The sequence below is a fragment of the Marmota marmota genome, unplaced genomic scaffold, assembly GCF_001458135.2.
Source record: "Marmota marmota marmota unplaced genomic scaffold, marMar, whole genome shotgun sequence".
NCBI classification, from domain to species: Eukaryota; Metazoa; Chordata; class Mammalia; order Rodentia; family Sciuridae; genus Marmota; species Marmota marmota.
The window spans coordinates 708,405-725,703 of NW_026000221.1; the positions used below are offsets into that span (position 1 = coordinate 708,405).

The 17,299-nt window shown below is 36.9% G+C and overlaps 1 protein-coding gene across 4 annotated transcripts in view; it reads left to right on the top strand.

Moving 5' to 3' along the window:
* The window catches only part of Faf2 (Fas associated factor family member 2), a 62,540-nt gene that overhangs the window by 16,678 nt on the left and 28,563 nt on the right, over positions 1–17,299 (top strand). Inside the window, exon 1 of one of the 4 annotated variants that reach the window (XM_015488511.2) lies at positions 5,506–5,589. The exons of the other annotated variants lie outside the window; for them this stretch is intronic. The gene's annotated coding sequence lies outside the window, so the exon portion shown is untranslated. Of the gene's footprint in view, positions 1–5,505; positions 5,590–17,299 lie in introns of those variants that run through there. 4 annotated transcript variants of the gene reach the window in all.

Genomic DNA, 17,299 nt, shown 5'->3' on the forward strand with positions numbered 1-17,299 from the left:
AAACCTGACTATTTTTTTCACACAGCTGGTATATAGGCAATGGTTTCCTACAATCTTGCTATAATCACTTACTAGTTCCAGGAGTTATTTTGTTAGTGCTTTCATATTTTTTTTTTAACATAGATGATCATCTCATCTGCAAAGAATTTATTTCTTCTTTCTCAATCTATATGCATATATATATATATATATATATATATAAAATATATATTATATATATATATAAAATATATATATTATATATATATATAAAATATATATATTATATATATACACACTATGTGTGTGTGTGTGTATTTAGTTGTAGATGGACGCAATACCTTTATTTTTATGTGNAATCTATATGCTTATATATATATATATATATATATATATATATAATATATATTATATATATATAAAATATATATATTATATATATATATATAAAATATATTATATATATACACACTATGTGTGTGTGTGTGTATTTAGTTGTAGATGGACGCAATACCTTTATTTTTATGTGGTGCTGAGAATCGAACTCGGTGCCTTACGCACTCCAGGTGAGCGCTCTACCACTGAGCCATAGCCCCAATCCCTGTATATGCTTTTTATTCCTTCTCTTATCTTATTGTATTAATTAGGACTTCTAGTACAATCTTTTTTGTTTATTTGTTTCAGTTTTTTTATGTGGACACAATATTTTATCTTTATGTGGCGCTGATGATCGAACTCAGTGCCTCATGCATGCTAGGCAAGCACTCTACTGCTTGAGCCACAACCCAAGTCCCCTCTACTACAATCTTGAAAAGCAATGGTAGGAGGGACACACCCTTACCTTGTTTCTGATCTTAGAGGGGAAGCTTGTTGTAATCCTGCTTCAGCCTCCCAAGTCACAGATATTACAGGTGTGTGTCACCATAGCCAGCAACTTCTGTATTTATTAATAGGGATTTCTCTGTAAAGAGAAATATTCTCTCACCTGTTATACTAAATTATCATATACTTAGACATGATAATGTTGATTCTTTTTAGTTATTTACTTTTTTTTAAAATAAGTTGGTTTTCCTAGCATTCTCTAAACGTGACTACTGAGACTTTTCAAAATTTGAATATTGCAATGAGCTCATGAATTTAAACATAGTTAATATTTTATAATTCATTATGTTTATATTAATTGGGGCACAGATTTTGCCATGTTTGATAACTGAAAATATTTTTGGAAGGCTCCTAAGGACTGTTTTTTTAAAAATCATTTGTTACCCATTTTTTTGTGTGTGAAATCCAAAAAGCTCTTTCTTTGAATGTGTAAAAAAGTCTTATATGATTGCTCTCAAGAACTTTTGTCATGTTATCATGGCCCTAGTCATCTTTGGTAGCTTTTTAGCTTTTTCATACAACAAGGTGCTTTCTTAGATCCAGAATTAACCATATCTCTAAGGAATCTGAGGAAGGATATTTAGAAACCACAGTATGGAAACTGAATGCTTGTTGCCACTGGATTGGTCTAGAATTGATTAATGTCAGTTTGGAAATACATTATCTACATAGACATATATTTGTGTTTATTTTCATGATATAATAATTTAGTATTCCATTTCAAATTTAAGACTACCAATCCTGATTCTGCATTACACCTATGTCTGTCTACTTTTTCATGTCTCCAAATCTGGTTGTTTTTTGATATTGGGGATTGAACCCAGGGGCACTGGACCACTGAGCCACATCCCCTGCCCTGTTTTATATTTTATTTAGAGACAGGGTCTCACTGAGTTGCTTAGTGCCTCACTGTTGCTGAAGCTGGCTTTGAATTTGCTATTCTCCTGCCTTGGCCTCCCCAGCCACTGGGATTACAGGCTTGCGCCACCAAGCCCAGCTCAAATTTTTTTTTTTCAATAAGATAACAAATGTAGCCAGGCGTGGGTGGCACATGCTTGCAATCCCAGTGGCTTGGGAGGCTGAGACAGGAGAATCTTGAGTTCAAAGCCAGCTTCAGCAACTGTGAAGCGCTAAGTAACTTAGTGAGACCCTTTCTCTAATAAAATACGAAAAAGAGGGCTGGGGATGTGGCTCAGTGGTCGAGTACCCCTGAGTTCAATCCTCAGTACCAAAAAAAAAAAGACAACTAAATCTTTTGCTTTCGCACATAATTAACACATAACTATCTCAAAATAGCAATATCCATACTACTAACTAGCAATATGATTATTTAAATAAGTTAAGCTTTTCCCTTTTTCTTTCTGCAGTAGGGCCTTAGGCGGGTTAGGCAGACAATCTACCACTGAGCTGTATCCCCAGCCCCTGAGCCTTTTATTTTGAAGGGTGTATAATATATTTACTATGTTTTAAAGTAATTTGGAGGATTATTTCTCTGTGTCTGTATGCTGCAAGTAAAATATTTTCAGCTTGTCAAGCCATGTAAGAGGCATAGAGAAACTTTAAATACATATTACTGAGTGAAAGAAGCCAGTTAGAAAAGTCTGATTCCCAACTGTGACATTCTGGAAAAGGCAGAACTGTAGAGAATGTAAAGATCAATGGATGATGCCAAGAATGGAGGTCAGGGAGCGGGAAACATAGGTGAAGCAAAGAAGATTTTTAGGCAGAGCTATGCCCTATAACTCTTTAGATACTGTACCTGGCATTGTACATTTAGCAAAACCCATAAGAATGTACAACACAAAAAGTGAACCCTAATGTAAACCATGGACCTTAGTTAACAATGATGTGCAGCCATAACAAATGGGTATCACCAATACAACATATTAATAATTGGGGGAAATGGGGAAAGGGGTGGGGGAAGGCCTATTGAGAACTCTGTATTTTCTGTTAAAAGTTTCTGTAAACCTAGAGCTGTGCTAAGAAATAAAATCTATTAAGTAAAAAATAAATCTTTTCTTCCATTGTTCTGAGATGCTTACCATATCAATATTAGATTTCAATCCATAGTTAGGACTGTTTCTAGACTTTCTTTTCTGTACCATTAGTCTTTGCATATATATGGCAACAATACTCTTTTGAATTAGGGATTGAATCCAGTGGCACTCTACCACTGAGCAACATTCCAGCACTTTTTATTTTTTATTTTGAAAAAGGATCTTGCCCAGGCTAACTTTGAATTTATGGTCTTTCTGCCTCAGCCTCCCAAGTAGCTGTGATTAGAGCATGTGCCCCATGCCTGCCACAATATTACTTTTTTTTTTTTGGTTGTGCTGGGGACTGAATCCAGGGCCTTGTGCATGTGAAGCAAGCACTCTACCAACTGAGCTACATCCCCAGCCCTCAACATTACTCTTAATTATAGAGGCTTGTAATATATTTCAATCCAGAAGGTTGTTACCCACCCCCCTTTGCCCCATTGCTCTTTGTTTTTAAGGTCCTCCTGCATTTTTTCTTGGTGGGGGGGGGCACCAGGGATTGAACCCAGGGGCACTTTACCACTGAATCACATACCCAGCCCTTTTCATATTATATTTTGAGACAGGGTCTTGCTAAGTTGCTTAGGACCTCACCAAATTGCTGAGGCTGGCTTTGAACTTGGATCTTCCTGCCTCAGCCTCCCTAGCTGCTGGGATTACAGGCATGTACCAACGCGCTCATCTTATAATCAACTTTTTTAAACTGTAATTTTATTGTATTTGTAAACTAACTTCAGGAGCTGGATTGACATTTTTTATTGTTGAATCTTCCTATTCAAGAATATGGTTACATTCTAGGAATTTTTGATTCAGTAATGCTAGCTGCCCCCCAATCTTTATTTTATACAAACATTTATGATCAAATTGGTTTAAGATTAGTGTTATTTCTTTAGGATGGGCTGGGCATCAATGATTATGTCCTCTTCTAAGTATTTTAAGGAGTATTTCTGTACATGACACATTAGTATAATTTCAGGTTTCTCTGAGTGGAGTATTCCCTGTACTATACATATTCTTTTGGATGTAGGTCTTTTTTTTTTTTTTTTTAATTTTTTTTTAGTTGTGGATGGACACACAATATCTTTATTTTTATGTGGTGCTGAGGATTGAACCTAGGGCCTCATATATGTGAGGCAAACGTTTTACCACTGAGCTACAGCCCCAACCCAGAAGTAGGTCTTCTAAGGTAGGTCTTAATAAAGATTTATTTAATTTTGTCAGTTTTCTTTTGGACCACCTGAGCATCATTGCATACATTCAAGAACTCTAGTTGTGGTCTCCTCAACATTATATTTTTGCTTAAAATGAGAAGCAAAAATGAAGTAGTACAGTTTATAAAATTAAAAATTGGTAACTGCTTTTGCTTGTGTGTACATTAAAAATATTAAAAACACTCCCTCCACCCCACCAGAGACTGAACCTAGGGGGTGTTTAACCATTGAGCTACAACTCCAGCCTTTTTTGTTTTGAGATAGGGTCTCACTAAGTCGTTTAGGGACTCACTGAGTTGCTGAGGCTGGCTTTGAACTTATGATCCTCCTGCCACAGTCTCCCAAGCAGCTAGGATTACAGGCATTTGGCACCATGCCCAGTTTAAAAATACTATCTTTAATAGGAGTGCCAGAAATGATAAATAGCAGAAATCCCCATAAACACTTTAAGGGCCTGTGGGCTTTGGNTTTTTTTTTTTTTTTTTTTTTTTTTTTTTTTTTTTTTTTTTTTTTAAACACAGTACTGGGGATGAAACCTAGTGGTGCTTTACCACTGAACTAAATCCCAGCCCTTTTATTTTTATTTTTGTTTTGAGACAGGGTTTCAACTTCTGATCCTCCAGCTTCAGTCTCCTAAGTAGCTGGGATTACAGGTGTGGGTTACTACTACACCCCCATGAGAAAAGTTTTTATGCTAAATATCAGGCCACCCCCCCACTCCTCCGCTTGGTACTAGGCATTTAATCCAGACATGCTTTACCACTTAGCTACATTCCCATTACTTATTTTTATTTTGAGATAGTGTTCCATTGAGTTACTTAGTGCCTCACTAAATTGCTGAGGCTGGCCTTGAACTTGTTGATCCTCCTGCTTCAACCTCCTGAGTTGCTGGGATTACAGTTATATACCACTACACTTTATTAACAAATGTCTTTTTAATATGTCCTTCATCTATCTATCTTCCTCCCTGCCCTTTCTCTCTCTTTTCTTTCTTTTTTTGCTGGAGATTGAACCCAAGGCCTTGTGCATGTGAGGCAAGCACTCTACCAACTGAGCTATATCCCCAGCCCCTTCATGTTTCTTAATAATAATAATAATAGCTAACCTCTGTCAAGACTGTATTCTTCATTTTTACAACCCAGACGTTTAAGTACTTTTTGTTTACACTTTACCAATGAGGAAAATAAACACAAGATTCTAAGGTTACCAAGGTAGTTAATGTAGAAATAGAAAGCAGGATTTTTTTTTTTCTTTCTTTCTTTTGGGAATTGAATCCAGGGGTGCTCTACCACTGAGCTACATCCCCAGTCCTTATTTTTATTTTGAGACAGGGTTTCGCTAAGTTGCCTGGGCTAGCCTCAAACCTTCCGTCCTCCTGCCTCAGCCTCCTGAGTACCTGGATTACAGGCATGTGTCACCTGGCTCAGCTGAAAAGGAAAGATTATTGAAGACCGTGTCCTTCTACCTTTCCAACAAAGGTCAACCACTTATTCCATGTATTCTTAATTGTTCAGATAAAAGATATTATGGATTTCTTGGAAATATTCATTCATGTGGGTTTTGTGTGTGTTTGTGGTATATGTATGTATGTATGTTTTATTTTGTTTTAAGGTGCTGGGGATTGAACCTAGGGCCTCACATATGCTAGGCAAAGCACTCTCGCATTGAGTGACACATCCCCAGCCCTTGTGTAGATTCCCCCTGCCCCATTTTACTTATTCAGTCTTTTTTTTTTACCCCTTAGGCAGTTTTTAATGTAGATTTATATATTTGCCTATAAAACATCTCCACATACATAATGTAATTTGGTTTAAATAAGTTATCAAATATTTAAGACTCTAGTATGTGGGTATGGTTATCTCCTGATTCACACAGGACATTTAGTTGACATCTTGTGATCATCGAAATCAGTGATTTCCACTTTGATTCTAAGTGAAAACTGTTGAGCAATATCAGTAGAGTTCCTAAAAAGATCTTTCCTATGTAAGGTGTGAGGTTAAATTTATTTTTCAAAGAAGGACCTTTTAGGGCTGGGGATGTGGCTCAAGCGGTAGCGCGCTTGCCTGGCATGCGTGCAGCCCGGGTTCGATCCTCAGCACCACATACAAACAAAGATGTTGTGTCCGCCGAAAACTAAAAAATAAATATTAAAAAAAAAAGTTCTCTCTCTCTCTCTCCCTCCCTCCCTCTCTCACTCTATCTTTAAAAAAAAAAAAAAAAAAGAAGGACCTTTTAAAGCCTTTTAAAAGATTATATTGCAAATTTCCAAAAGGGGAAATTGTTGTACAACATTTTCTAGTCTTATTTGACCCCAAAGCCCTTTGGCTATAGAGCAAAACTATTTTAACATGTGTTGATTCTGGGCATAAAGGAGAACAACTTTAAGTACATCTTTGAGCTTTTATTCAGCTACAGATAAGGACATTAAAGAAATTGGATTTTTTGCTGGAAATGTAGCTCAGTGATAGAGTGCTTACCTGTCATATATGAAACCGTGGGTTCAAACACCAGTATTCTCCCTCCACCCTGCCCCCCCCCCAAAAAAAAATCAAGAAACTGACATTTTCTAAATTGAAAATTTGTTGTTTTCAAACATGAACTTATCAAATAATAATTAGAGGCTTCATGGCACAAGAGAGGACTCAGACTTTGGAGGTAGTTTTCTAGGTTTCAGTCTCAACTTCACTACTTAGTATCACTATCTATGTATTCTTAGAAAAGGTTCATAGCTTTTTGAATTCTTGGCTTTCTCAGCGCTGAAAAAAGGGTTTTGATGTTTACAGAGCTTATTACATAGTAATAGGTGCTTGTATAGCAATAATAAGCACCTATTACTGTGTCATTATACATAGTGGGAGTTGCTGATAATTAATTTGGGAAACCAGTAATTTAATGTGAATAATAAAGATCTGTATATAAGAATTTTAGTTACAGCCAAGCACATGGTGCACACCTGTAATCCCAGAGATTTGGGAGGCTGAGGCAGGAGAATTGCAAATTCAAGGCCAGCCTCAATAACTTTGTGAGGCCCTAGTCAACTTAGTGTCTCAAAATAAAAAATTAAAAAGGGCTGGGGATTTAGATTAGTGGGAAAGTACTCAAGGGGACAATCTCCAGTATAAATAAATAAATAAATAAATAAATAAATAAATAAATACACACACGCACCCATATATATTTTTTTTTCATTTTTTATTATTTATTTTTATCAGGGCTCAGCTGTGGTTACTTTTAGCATGGACTTTTTCTGTTTCTCCTGCCATGCATGGTGGTGCATGCCTTTAATCCCAGCTACTCATGAGGCTAAGGCAGGAGGATTGCAACCTTGAGGCCAGTGTAGCCAACTTAGGAAGACCCATCTCAAAAATAAACAGGGCTGTGGATGTAACTCAGTGGTAAAGCACTCCTGGATTCAGTTCCTAGTACCACATAAGGTATAGTGCCTGTTACATAAAGCAAAGCCAAATTGTCTACATGGTAGAAAAGGAAAAACAAAGATCCCCTGGTTTTGCCAAGTTTCTCTCTGGGCATAGTTGAAAACAAAGCTTAAAATGTGCATCCTCAATAAGCTAGACCTAGCAAGCCAATTGGAATTTGGAGAACTTACATCTCAACTGAGATTTCCACACCACCCCCCTTCAGTTTTGTTTTTGTATAAACAGTTGAGATATGAAAAGAGAAACACTTCTTGGGAAAGTTATTATGCTCTAGTTACCCAATGCCTGTCAAAACACTTGATTAAGACATCCTGTTAAATAGGGTGTGGTGGCATACTCCTGTAATTCCAGCAGTTTGGGAAGCAGAGGCGGGAGACTAGCAAGTTAAAAGCCAGCCTCAGCAATTTAGTGAGTCTAAGCAACTTAGAGAGACCCTGTCTCAAAATAAAAGGGGCTGGTTAAATGCCTCTGGATTTGATCCCTGGTAGGAAAAAAAAAAAAAAACAACATGGTGATTATACACATACCACCTAATGTGACCATCCTTGGATCATAGTTTGGCAAGAGATAGCTCAGGGATTACAATGTTCCAAAGTTGGTTGCCAGGTGATTGATGTCCTCTTATCTTTTGACTTGAGAGAGGAGATAGTTAAGACCAAGACTAGATGGTATAGGCTAGGGTTATAGAATAGTTCAGAACCCTCTCCCAGTTTTGCCTATGGATTGGGGTTTGGTTTTGTTTTTTTTTTTTGTCCCAAGGTAAATACTGCCCTTCTGCCTATAATGCTATTATCAGTTATACTTTTATATAAATCGCTGTGTCTAAATGCAGTATTCTCCCAAATCCTTAGGAGGTCAGTTCATTGAAGGGTAGTTACCTCTGAGGGGATATGAAAGGGGGAAAAGTTGGAACAAGGGATATTTCTCAGACATTTGGATGAACTGCCCAGTGGGGGATGTATGGCAGCAGTTGGTGACATTTGACACTTTTCCCCTAAGAAATTAGAGGGAGAAAGAGATTCCAAAGTTAAGCTCTATTTCCCATTACATCTGTTTTGTCCAGTGCTGTTTGTAGTCACCTTAGATATCAGTAGATCTGAATGTAAATCACATCTACTCTGAAGAGCAAAGCAGTAGGAGAAATTGGAGATTTGATCAACTTATAGTGAGGACCAATCCTTTTTTTTATTTAATTAATTTCTTTTTCACTTGTTTATTTATTTATTTATTTATTTATTTATTGGATGTGGTGCTGAGGATCGATCCCAGGGTCTTGCATGTGCAAGGCGAGCCGCTCAAACGTTGAACCACAACCCCAGCCCCAAGGACCAATCTTTTAAAAAATATATTTTTCATTGTAGATGGACACAATACCTTTATTTTGTTTATTTAGTTTTTTTTTTTTTTTTTTTAATGTGGTTCTGGGGATCAAACCCAGTGCCTCATGCCTGGGAGGCAAGTGTTCTACCATTGATCCACAACTCCAGCCCATGAACACCAATTTTATACCCAAACGGATGTGGGATGTTTACATATTCTTTTTTTTTTTTTTTTTTCGAGATTTTAATATATTTATTTTTTTAGTTTTTGGCAGACACAACATCTTTGTTTGTATGTGGTGCTGAGGATTGAACCTGGGCCGCACGCATGCCAGGCGAGCGTGGTACCGCTTGAGCCACATCCCCAGCCCCACATATTCTTTTTTAAAAGATTCATTATTCTCAATTTGTAATGGACACAACAACAATATTTGTCTCACGGATAGTTGAGGAAAATATTGTGAACGTAGGAATAAATTAGTAATAATAGTAAGAAGAATAATGTTTAAGAAAATATAGAAAAGTAGCCAGGTGTGATGGCTCATGCCTATAATCCCAGCAACCTGGGAGGCTTAGGCAGGAAGGTCTCAAATTTGAGGCCGGCCTTAGCAAGACACAGTCTCAAAAAAAGAAAGAAAGAACTGGGGATATAACATCCCTGGGTTCAGTAACAAAAAAAGAAATGAGAAAGGTGAAGTTTCAAAACAAGTTATTTGGGTGATAGAGAATTTATTTAGTTACTCAAACATTTCCTGTTGCAAGGCATTATGTTAGGTTTTGGGAATATAAAGATAAATAAGTTTTTTTTTCTAAGGGAAAAAAAATTTGCAGGGCTAGGGTTTAGCTCAGTTTTAGAGTACATGCCTAGCACATGCAAAGCCCTGGGTTTAATCTCCAGCACCCCCCAAAAAATTACTTTTTAAAGGAGAATTACCTATTGAACTCTAAAGAAAGTACTTTGGGAGGAGCTTGAAATCTGTGACCAAGGTAATTAAGTTTAATGTTCCCTCCTCTTTGTTTTATTTCTCTTCCAGAAATGCTTAAAGCTAATAGCCAAACTTTATTATTGTTGAGGCAAGAATTGGTAGCAGAGATAATGGAATTATCTCCTGCCAAAACTACTATGGACTTTTTTTTTTTTTTTAATAACTTTATTTTATTTTTATGTGGTGTTGAGGATCGAACCCAGCACCTGGCGCATGCCAGGCGAGCACGCTACCGCTTGAGCCATATCCCCAGCCCACTATGGACTTTCTTTCTGAACAAAGTTGGCATTGCAAAACTCTTGTACTGAAATGAGAATGGATATTGTGCTGGAGACACACTCAGGTTTTAACTCAAATTAAAACCAGCCCTATCCAGTGTAAATTGGAATAGTTCTTTCACATGCATTAAAAATACCTGAGTGTTGTAGTGTACATGTGTAATCCCAGTGACTTGGAAGACTGAGGCAGGGGGATCCCAAGTTTGAGCCAGTCTGGGTAACTTAGCAAGACCTTGTCTCAAAGTAAAAAATGCTGGAGATATAGCTAAGATATAGTAAGAGTGCCTCTGGGTTCCATCCCCAGAACTATAGATAGATAAATAATTATGGCCTAGAAAGGAGCAAATACCTTTAACCAGTTTCCCCAATAATTAAAAAAAAAAATGAATATGGAGAAGAGGTTGAGTCAAAATCCTAAATCCTTATTTTGGAGTGTGGGGAACTGGAAGGAAATATACTAAAATGTAAACCATTGAATTACTATATTATTAGTGGTTGGGACTACTTTCTTAGTATTTAAACAACTTTATCTTTGTGTGAGGGGGGCATGGAGGTACTAGGAACTGAACTCAAGGGTGCCTTACCGCTGAGCAACATCCCCAATCCTTTTTATTTCTTATTTTGAGATGGGGTCTCATTAAGTTGCCCAGCCTGGCCTTGAACTTGGGATCCTCCTGCCTTATCCTCCTGAGTTGCTGGGATTACAGATGTTGGCCATCCTGCCAGGCTTCCTACCTATCAAGAATTTATAAACAGTTTTATTTTACCATAAATGTTTCTAACAAAGATGAATAACATTGTCCCAACAGTTTTCCCTTTTTTGTTTTTTGGTTTTTTGCTGATATTTTGCTCTTTTTCATGCCATGTGTAATTAATTTTTCATGTGTAACCAGAATAGCTTCTTAAATAGTGTACATATGATTATGCCACTTCCATTGAATTTGAAATTATGGCTTTGGATTTAGTGAGTCTCATCCCTAGTTGCATGTTAGAATTACCTCGAAATTCCAGACCCCTACAGAAAAAAATTACCTAGGCTAGGTAGTCTTCAGAGAATTTGAATAAACTGCTTAGGGTCTTTTTTTTTTTGATAGGATATTTAAAAAATCTACTCAAGTGCTTCTGATATGCGGGCAAGATTGAGAGCGCTTCCCTTAGATGAATGATCTTTCCTCTGTCTACTTCTCAGACCTTATCTGCCAACTTCCCACGCTTGTTCAGCCTCACAGGTTTCCTCCTCTCAAAAGTTATGTTGTCTGTCTTTCCCTCCCGTTCACCCTTCCTCCCTCCCTTCCTTTTTTTGCATTGCTGGATATTGAACTCTGGGCGTCATACATGCTAGGCAAGCACTTTCACCCCCCAGTCCTATTTATTCTTTTTTTTTTTTACTACGAATTGCATCCAGGGGCATTTAGCCATTGAGCCACATTCCAACCCTTTATTATTATTATTTTCATAATACCTTTATTCTATTTGTTTATTTTTATGTGTTGCTGAGGATTGAACTTAGGGCTGCACACGTGCTAGGCAAGTGCTCTACCATTGAGCTACGGCCCCAGCCCACACCCTTTTCTTTTTATTTTTTGGTACCAGGGATTGAACCCAGGGGTGCTTAAACATTGAACTACATCTCCTCCCCTTTTTACTTTTTGATACAGGTTCTCATTAAGTTGCTTAGGGCCTCCATAAATTAACTGAGGCTGGCTTTAAACTTACAATTCTCCTGCCTCAGCCTCCTGAGCTGCTAGGATTATAGGTGTATACCAGAGTACCTGGCTTATTTTTTTATTTTGAAACAAGATTTCCCTCAATTTCCCAAGCTGGCTTCAAACTTGAGATCCTCCTATTTCATTCAGCCTTCTGTGTTTGGTTTTTACCTAATGTCCTTTTTTGTTTCAGGATTCCATCTAAATTACCACATTATATTCAGTAGTCACATCTTAAGCTCCTCTTGGTTATGACAGTTTTTAGGACTTTCTATGATTTTGATAACCTTGACAATTTTCAGGAATACATGTCAGGTTGTTGTATGTCCTCTGGTTGACATTTGGCTAAAGTTATATATTTTGGGGAGGAAGACCACAGAGGTAAAACACTGTTTTTATTACATCATATTTAGAGTACATAGTATTCAACAAAATTTAACACTGTTGATTATTTACCTGAGTGAGGTAGTGCTTATCAGTTTATCCACTGTAAAGTTAATATTCCCTATTCCGTTTTCCACACTGTATTTTTTGGAAAAAAGTCACTATATGTTGGGAAAGACTAGGAAGTTATGCTTTAGTTTGAAGGTAAAGTATCTACCTAAGTTATTTGAAATTCTTCTGTATAGGATATTTGTCTCTTCTCCATTTATTTATTCAATCATGTATTTGTGCCAGATATGTTTATTTTGTACTTTGATTTAGATTTAGGTGGACACAATATCTTTATTTTATTTTTATGTGGTGCTGAGGATTGAACCCAGTGCCTCATGCATGCTAAGTGAGCACTGTACCACTGAGTCATGACCCTAGCCCCTATGGGGTCTTTTTCAATTGACTACTGTATCCCTTTGACATAGACATTATAGTTTTTTTGTTTTATTTTTTGAGTACTTCCTTAATTCTCAGCATTATAATTTTCTCCACCTTCGTTTACATATTTGCTGCAGTTCTTTAGTTAGCCTTTTCTGCAAGGAACCCTGTTTCCTTTTATTGGAGAATGGTATTAGAAAATCAGATCTGGGGGCTGGAGCTGTAGCTCAGTGGCAGAGTGCTTGCCTTGCATATGTGAGGTGCTGGATTCGATCCTTAGCACCACATAAATATAAAACAAATAAAGAAAAAAACTACATAAAAAAATAAGATCTGGGTCTTAGTTGTGTACATAGGGCCTCAAAGCTGACAGCAAGGAGGCTAAAGTGAGTTTTTCTATATGTAACCATGTGCATCTGTATTAAGCTAAGCATGAGCCAGGTATGGTGGTATACATGTAATCCCAGCAATTCAGGAGGCTGAGGCAGAATGATCTCACATTCATGGTCAGCCTCAGCAACTTAGTGAATACTTGGATTTATTTAGTTAGTTAGTTAGTTGTAGATGGACCCAATATCTTTATTTTCTATGCGGTGTTGAGGATGGAACTCAGACCCTCACAAGTGCTAGGCAAGCAAGTGCTCTACCACTGAGCTACAATCCAGCCCTGAATACTTGGATTTAAATAAAAATAAAAAGGGCTGGGGATATATAGATAAGTGGTAAAGTGCCCGTGGTTCAAAACCCAGTAGCAAAAAAGAAAAGCTCAACATGAATTGGTACAGATGTCTGTATTATCACATAGATCATTCCAGCTTTCTCTCTTTGGTTTTTTCTCTCTCTGTAAGCTCACTTTTCAACAGTGAAAAATCTGGCTCCCACCATCTATCATATATTTACTTATTTGTTCAGTTTCAATGTACATATATAGATTCAGCAGCTTCAGATTAATAGAGAGTCCTATGGAAGACTCTTAGTGCTTATTTGTAGTACCTGTTGCCTTTTGTCTTAGATTCCAGTCATTTCCAAAGTTACTTAGGTCAGCACCTTTACTACACCTGCTTCAGTGAGGTTGTTTAATTTATTTGAAATACAATTAGATTATTTCATCACAGTTTGTACTCCATCCAGAAATCACCTGGCATCCTATATGATTTTTTAAATTTGCATACATTAAGATTCACGCTGTGAAGTTAGTTTTGATAAATGCAAAGTGTCACACATCTATTTGTCTTAGAATTTTTACATTTGTTGTCCTTTTGCCTGAAATAATCTTCCCACATATTGCCCCATGGTTACCCCCTTATCTTTCATTCCCTTCTGTGCTCAATGGGGAGGCCTTCCTTGGGCATTCAACCTAAAGGACTCTCTGAACAAAATGAAAAATTGTATTCATTTAATTTCTTCTCTCTCTCTTTTTCTCTGTATTGTTTGGACACTCTCCCTCTACTAAGATACAAATTTAGTGAGAGCAGGGACTTTTCTGTTTCCTGAATATTTAAAATACTGGGTCAGTAAAAATATCCTGTCCTAGGTGTGTCTAGTCTTATTCCTAGTCATGGTTTCATGATTAACAGTATCTGAAAGCAGATTTGTTCAATTCAGCTTCCTGATTAACTGCCTCACTACTTACAAAAGGGATTTGCTTGCAGATTAGGTTATTTCAGTATATTGAAAATGTGCAATTACTTTATTCTCTCCTACATGTTGATAACCCTTTTTAAAAAATATGTTTTAATATGAGACTTAAAATCTTTGTTCCAGGGTTGAAGTGTATCTCAGGGATAGAGTATTTGCCGAGATCAAGGACCTGAGTTCAATCCATGGTACTTCAAAAGCAAATATCTCTGCTCATACTTGGAATTGCATATTAATAACCACTGACTTCCTAGTCCTGCTGTAATTAGAATCAGTTGAGGAATTAAAAAAAAAAAAAGGTTAGCTGAGGAACTTAAAAAAAAAAAAGTACTATTTCCTGATTAGGAAGGTTCTACAATTTTGTATTTTTAACATGTAGTCTGGCATCTAATTAATTGAACATTTGGTGTTTCTGAATCCCACTGGGGGTATTGGGGTTATGGCTCAGTGGTAGAGCACTTGCCTAGCTTGTGTGAGGCACTGGGTTCGATCCTCAGCACCATATGAAAATAAATAAATAAAATAAAGGTATTGTGTCCTTCTACAACTAAAAAAAAAAAAGAAAAAGAAAAAAGAAAAAATAATAAATCCCACTGGGACTGAGGGTAGTTCAGTAGTAGAGCCCTTGCCTACATTCACGAGGCCCTAAAATCCATCCCCAGCACTTAAAAAAAAAAAAAAAATCAGTATATGGTTATACAGTAAGATTTTATGATAATTTCTAGAAGAATTCAGTTTATTAGTACTATTGAAGCATACATGCAAAATCTTTTTAATTTGCACTAACTTTTTCTGTAGCTGTTTAAGCTCTTTCTATGGGCTAGGTGCTAGGGAATATCATAAGTGAATCATGGACACTGCTTTCAAGGAACCTACACCCTCTGAGAAGGCAGTAGCATGGATGTAAATAATTATAGTAGAAATTAGAAAACAATTTTGGTATTTTAGGTAGGGAGTGATCCTTCAGACTCCTGTGAGAAGGTAAAATTAGAGTTTTGTTTTTTTTTTTAAAAGAGAGAGAGAGCGAGAATTTTTTTTTTAATATTTATTTTTTAGTTTTTGGCGGATACAACATGTGGTGCTGAGGATCGAACCTGGGCCGCACGCATGCCAGGCGAGCGCCCTACCGCTTGAGCCACATCCCCAGCCCGGTAAAATTAGAGTTTCATTTCTTCTTTTTTTTTTAATATTTTGTAAGTTGTAATTGGACCCAATACCTTTATTTTATTTATTTTTATGTGGTGCTGAGCGCCTTGCAAGGGCCAGGCAAGTGCTTTACTGCTGAGCTACAACTCCAGCCCGTGGAGTTTCATTCCTTTTTGTTGTTGTTGTTGCACTGGAGATTGAACCCAGGAGTACAATACCTCTGAATTATATCTCCAACCCTTTTTATTTTACTTTTGAGATAAAGGTTTTGCTGAGTTGTTCAGGCTGACCTCAAACTTGTGATTTTCCTGTCTCAGCCTCTTGAGACACAGGAATTACAGACATGAGTCACTGCACCCAACTATAGTCTAATTCTTAAAGAGAATACACAGTGAGAAAGAGGACATGGAAGTCCTTTATATGGACTGTAATGTAGGAAATTGAAAAGTAAGGAGGGCCTGTCACAAGCCAGAAAGAAGATCATTGCCAAAATGGAAAAAGGCCTGGAATGGTCAGGAAATAAAATTCAGATTGTCAGAGCTATTGAAGTCATCATTTCTTAACAGAGTTGTATAGCTATTAATACTTTTTTAATTTTAGTATTGGAGTTTTTAATAGTAATTCAAACTTTAAACATTTTAAATTAGAAAGTTTATTTATCACTTGTGAATTTTAAAAAATAAACAATTATAGCAAGGCATGGTGGTGCATGTCTGTAATCCCAGCAACTCAGGAGGGTAAGGCAAGAGGATCGCAAGTTCGGTGCCAACCTAGGCAATTTAGCAAACCCCCATCTCAAAAAATAAAAGGGGCTGGGGATGTGGCAGAGGATCCCTGGGTCAATACCCAGCACCAAATAAATAAATAAGTCCTGAAAAATCCAAGCTTTAGTGTTTTTGTTTTTTCAAGCTCTGTAAAGGATATCGAGTCCAAATTAAACCCCTCATGTTGTAAATAAAGGAAAATAAATTCCAGAATGTTTTAAAATATGTCTGTCCATGAATATGGAGAGCAAAATCAAGCAAGAACTTGAGTCTTATGACTAGTTAATCTATGTCAATGTATTCTTGTCAGGTTGAGATCACTTTTTGTCCTGATGATTGTCAGTTATCAAGAGAAGTTTCCTGAGGATATAGACTTTTTACCTAATTTCTCTAGCCCTTAGACATTATATACTTGCTATACAGAATAGGCACATAGTAGGCATTTGTTGAATGAAAAGGTGAATGGATGGAAAGATAAGACGCCTGTAGTGGTCCTTGAAGGAAGGCTAGGGTTTAGCTCACTGGATATCATATATGCAATGAACTATTAGATTTACTAGGTATTGGGCATCTGAAGGGAAACTTTTTGGATGTGGGGCAGCACTAGAGATTGAACCCAGGGCCTTGTGCATACTAGGAAAGCACCCTACCTCTGAGCTGCACCCCCAGCCCCCTCAAGGCAATTATTGAGGGAAATAACCTAGAAAGCCAGATTGGGTTCACATTATAGAAACACTTAAATCCGGGCTAAGGATTTTGGAATTATTACTTTCATTTAAATAACAAAAATAACTTGAAATTATTTCAACTGACTGTTAAAAGGTTTTGAACAGAGGAGTAATGCACACAAACACACTAAATACACAGGAATAAGAATCAAAAGGAAAGAGAGAAATTATTGACAGTTGATTTGAGGTGTTATGAAAGGTTAATTAAAGAGTCTGGCTGTGAAAATGGAAATGTTACAGATGTAAGATAAATGGAAAATGGAACTGTCAAAACTTGTTTACCGATGAAGTGTGGCAAGGTGAGGTTGAGGTTTCCAGATTTCTTTTTTTTTTTTTTTTTGCATTTTTTGTGATAATGGGGATTTGGATTGAA